The sequence below is a fragment of the Panicum hallii genome, chromosome 6 (assembly GCF_002211085.1).
Source record: "Panicum hallii strain FIL2 chromosome 6, PHallii_v3.1, whole genome shotgun sequence".
NCBI lineage: Eukaryota > Viridiplantae > Streptophyta > Magnoliopsida > Poales > Poaceae > Panicum > Panicum hallii.
The window spans coordinates 1,581,458-1,586,807 of NC_038047.1; positions in this window are offsets into that span (position 1 = coordinate 1,581,458).

Here is a 5,350-nt window from a genome sequence, read left to right on the forward strand (position 1 = left end):
GAAGAAAAATAAACTGTATATGTTTCAAGAGTCCATATTTCAAGAGTGATTTCTAGGATTGTACAAACTGTCTGGTAATAGTCTTTAGAAACAACAGTGTTCTTGTACTGCAGCAGCTAGTCGCCTGCATGATTGATCATATATCAATGGACCAAATGGCCAAGTTGACAAGAATAACACTATTAGTAAACATTTTGAACAGGTACAGCAACTTGAACGCCTGCCAATTGCCACAGCTTTCACACGAAATTCCCAACGAAATTCAACTTTCTTTCCGCGTAGTCTCCATGATCACTACATGTCATTATTCCAATGCCCCTCAATCTATTGCGAGTTTTTTCTCCCTTCCTATAGCTGCCAATGCTCCTAATGAATTTATACTAAGCGCGCAATATTAAAAGTCATCCAAAAATAAATTTTTCAGGAATCATCTTTTTTTAGAGGATGACTAGGCATAATATTTTGAATGAATGAGCTGTGGATCCTTTGGCTGGTTAATTAGACATGTCGGAGGAATTCTCCAGCCGGGTGGCGGAAAGCACCCGGACCTCCCAGGGGAGGAACTCCCCCGCGGCAAGGTCATTGGCGTGGGTGCTGGAGGGTCGTGGGAAGGGCAGAATCCGAACCGCCCGAGCCGCGCGACGGGCTCGAATAAGACAAGAATCTGAACCGTCTGACGCGCACGGTGCGCGCGGAGGATGGGCCCCTCGGGTATCCCGCTACGGGCGAAAGGACATCCATACCCTTGCCCGGCGGGAACGAGCTGTCCACCCAGCGCGGTGCTGGGATTTGGCCCCACCTGCGGGTTCATCCCTCTCCCGAGGTGGGCTCGGGGGCCTCTGTCGGTACATACAGATAGGGGTACCTCCCGCTAGGGTGTCCAGGTCTTAGGCTTCTCATAATCCATGCTCCCCCTCGCCTCTAGGCCACGTGGCATACGGCCTCCGGGTCTGACAGCTAGGACCGCGGTCTCCGGACCCTCCCCCGAGCTCCATGAGGCCCGGGGTCTCTGCACACCCAGGTGGGCGGGGGAGTCCTCGGGTAGCCCCTGCGGACCCGGCCTCTCCTGGGAGGTCCGGGGCCGCCACGTGTGATGGCCGGACCATCACAGGCCAGCCCACTCCGACCGGCCTCGGGGGCCCCGGGCCCCCCTTCCCCCGGGAAGGGGTCCGGTGCCGCCATGTGTTGCCCAGCGGGAGGAGCGGGGCTGGCCCCGCCGCGTGCCTGCGGCCCGAGGCCCCTTGCGGGTCGCCTCCCCACCTACCAGCATTTAATGCGGTAGCTGAGTCGGGCGCGCCAAAGTCAAAAGGTGCGGCCTGCCGCTGACACACGGGGCAGGTAAGCTGACACCACGGTAAGCCCGGCTGATCTGAAGGCGGCGCGTCGTATCACCGTGCACAGTGCGCGGGCTGTGTGCTGTCCCGTCACGGCGCTGTGCGCGTGATGATGGCCTGTAATAGGCGAGCCACGGCGCGCGCTGTAACAGTGCATGCGCGACGGGTCAGCACTGCTTCACCGCCTGACAGGAGTTCCCATCCCAACAGTGACAGCACGGCTTCACTGTTGAGCAACGCTGCCACCGGACACTGTACAAGACAAGGCTGTACACGGCCATATCCTGGCTGTGGATACGCACATCAACTTCTCGATCGAGAGGACTACGGAGAGGAGCTCGAGGAGAAGACCTCCTTCTCTCTCGTAGAACAGCCCCTGTTGGCCGGGCCCACCTGTCGGAGTCCCGCACAGTGTAAACACTCCCCTTGAACTATAAAAGGGAGAGTGTACCCGTTAGAAGACAGGGCCTAGGCACACACACAAGCTTATGCTGCTTTCCATTCAGGCTCACGCAGCCAATACAACACCAAAGTGGACGTAGGGTATTACGCTCCGGCGGCCCGAACCACTCTAAATCTTCGTGTCCTTCCTGTGTTCATCTGTCCACCGATCGAGCGCTCCTAAGTCTCCTCCAAACCCATCCTTAACTAGGATTAGGCGGGTGCTTTCCGCCACCCGGCTGGAGAATTCCTCCGACAATATCTTGATCAGTACCTTGTCAAATTGTAAGTACAATTAGTGTATAAAAATCAAATAGCTATTTCCTTCCGAAAAATCACGCAGCTATATTTTCAAAATTTCTGGGTATGAATGACATATTTGTTAGAAAGAGTATTTTTGAATGAGACTACTATACATGATGATCAACCCATTATGTTAGATCACAGCACGCATCGGCGGATTATAACCTAAGCAAAAAATTTATGACGCACCCTAGATCCGTCTTCCACAATGAATAATGATCTAAATGATAATATAATGACAAATTTCCAAGCATGTCGCCATGTTCTGGATATGATTAACCCATGGCGTTTGGGTGACGTAAAGTGCAACGCAACATGCCAAGAAGATGAGAAAACCAGAAGGATTCTCAAAACAAAAGAAAAAAAAGACCATGGCTTCTAATTATTATTCCTTTCACACGGGATGCAGAAGGCCAAGGAGATTCCCTCACCTTTTCAGTTCCGGCAGTTGAGTGGATCATGGATGTTGGATGGAATCAGAGCCAGCAGATGGGCTCCACCATCAGACTATCAGAGGGGATCTCTGCTTCGCCGATTTTCAATGGATAATCAATGATTTACCTCGATTATCGATGCCACGATCACAGCTCCCTCGCTCCCAGCTACAGCATCATCGATAATCGCCGCATATATATTGATTATCAGCCTTAATTGCATGAAAATCGGTGAGCGGAGCTGAAATCGCCCACTCTCTTGCTTTGTGCTTGCGCGCGTGTGAGGAAAGTGACAGGCAGGTTGGGGAAAGTGAGCTGGAATCTGAGGAAAGGGACAGGAGGTTGCTGGGAGAGAGAGTGATTGTGGTCCCTGTGAGGCCACAGTGTGGTGGAAGAGTTAACGGGTTAACGGGTTAGTGGATGGTAACGGGTAGTTAGATAAAAATATTGTTTTCCCTAAGCAAACAATTGTTGCTTTCAACATGTGACAACATTCTAGAATCAAGAGAAGGTCTAGTTTTTTTTATAAAAATAAGTTCTCTACTTTTTATGAATTTTTTAATTTTTTTGAATTTTCCATTGAAATCCAGCGAAATTCCAGTCGGTTTACGTTTTCAGCTAGCATCGGTAACGATAAATTTCACCGATAATCACGATTATCGAGCGGTTCTGTATTCCATGCTAGGAATCTCTACTTCCCTAGGCCTCTTTTAGTGCATGGAATGGATGCATGCAGTCAAGCACAATGGCCAAAAAGCTACACCTTCAACTCAAAAAGATAAGATGACTGGCATGCATTCCATAGCCTTGGAAGTTTTTTTTTTTTGGCCTTTACTGCTGAAGTGACCATCTAAATCAAACTACTCCAAGTCTCTGATTCACCCAAAAAGCAGAGGAGGACAAACCATGCAATTCTATGGTTCACGTTGAACTAACCTAGGTTTAGACTTGGTTTCAGAGCCTCGTATAACAAGATCCTCTGCTACTTGTACCTCTTGTAATATTGTTTCTTGTAGGATCGCTATGTTCCAAACAGTACCATAGCTGGATTTCGCTGCTGGAAGATTCGGGTCACATTGTAACACCCTAAATTTTAATTTAGAAATCTAATAAATTTTCTAGAATCTTTTTAGGATCCATAAGATTTTATCCAATTATTTTGATTTTAGAGCATTTACCATAAATTAATACTAATTTACTTAACCATAAAAAAATATAAGAAAATATAGATTTTGTGCATTTCATGCCGCATTGCATTGTTTTATTGTTTGTCTTCTATTTTAATTTAAATTTCAAATTCAAATTCAAATGTATTCAAAAATATTTCTTTTTCTCCCTCTTATTCTCTTTGGGCCCGGCCCATCTTCTTTTTCTCGTTTTCTCTCTCTTTTCTTCTTTGCAGCCCAGCCGAGCCGGCCTTCTCTTTTCCTTCCTTTCCTCCCGCACGGCTCGGCCCAGTCCGGCCTGTCTCTCCCTCTCCCCGATCTAGCAGCCCATCGGCGCCCTTCCCTTTTCTTTCTCTCCTCCCCCCCCCCCCCCCCCCCGCGCGGCTAGCGGCCTCGTCTCCTTTTCTTTTTCCCCGGCCCAGTCCGCCGCGCGCGCCAGCCCTTCTCTCCTTCTCCTCTTCTGCTCGCTGACAGATGGGCCCCACCTGTCGGGGCCGTCTTCTCCCCCGAGCCAGACTCGGACTCGAGTCCGAGTCCGGCTGGCACCGACGCCGTTCCGCGCCGCGAGGGGCTCCGGGCCCGCACGCCAAGGCCACGTGGACCGCCCTATAAAACCGCCGCCTCCGTGCCCTCGTCCCCCCCCCCAAAACCGCAGCCGCCGCCTTCCGCTCCCGAAGCCCTAGCCGCCGCCGCCATTGACGCTGCGCTTCAGTCGCCGTCGCAGCCGCCGCCCCGCCGCTCCGCCGTTGCCGCGAGTCGACCCAGAAGCTCCCCGATGCGGTGAGGATCCTCGCCGGCCTCTCTTTTCCCCTCTTTACTGCCTTCTCGCGCTCAAGCGACCTCGCCGTCACCGCCGTGCCGCACGCTGCCGTCGTGCGCCTTCCCCGGTCACCGGCGCTTCGTCTTAACCCCGCAAACGCGTTCCCCATCTCATTCTCATTCTCCCCGTCCAAACCCGAGTTGAATCCATGGCCGGAACGCGTTTACCCCGACGAGCCGCCGCCGTCCACTGCCGCTCCGCGCCTCCAGCCGCGTCACAGCCGTAGGATCACAGCCGAGTCAATAGAACCAGATACCGGTCAACCCGAGGCAGTTTTGCACACTAGCCCCTGAGTTTCGTAGAAATCAACCCGCAGTCCACGGTAGTTCAAAAGTATTCATGAATAGATCATTTTTCTTCTGTTTAGACTGTCGGTGTTTAACCGGCTGCCCACAGTGGGGTATACCCAAGGTGGTAAGTTTTGGGTGAGGAGACGCCGAGATCAGGAACTCGAAGGTGCAAGGAACACAAGACTTGGACAGGTTCGGGCCGCACGGAGCGTAACACCCTACATCCTGTATGGTGATTTGTATTGCCTTTGGTGTAGAATGACCTAATGATTCTCTGTCTTGAGAGGGGTCCCTGACCTCCCTTATATATCCGAGAGGCCAGGGTTACAAAGATACTAACCAACATCAACCAAGGAATCGTACCAGAACATGTCTTGAGTAGATTCCCCCTGTATCGGTTAGCTCTATCTCCTATTTAAACGGAATAAATAAGAGATAAATAAGATGAATAAGAGATAAGACGGACTTAATCTCTTAGACCTCTTTAAACTATGTTATGTGCCCAGCTCGGTGGCCCCGGGTCTGACATAGACCCCTATTTTTTCAAAAATAGAATCCGCAG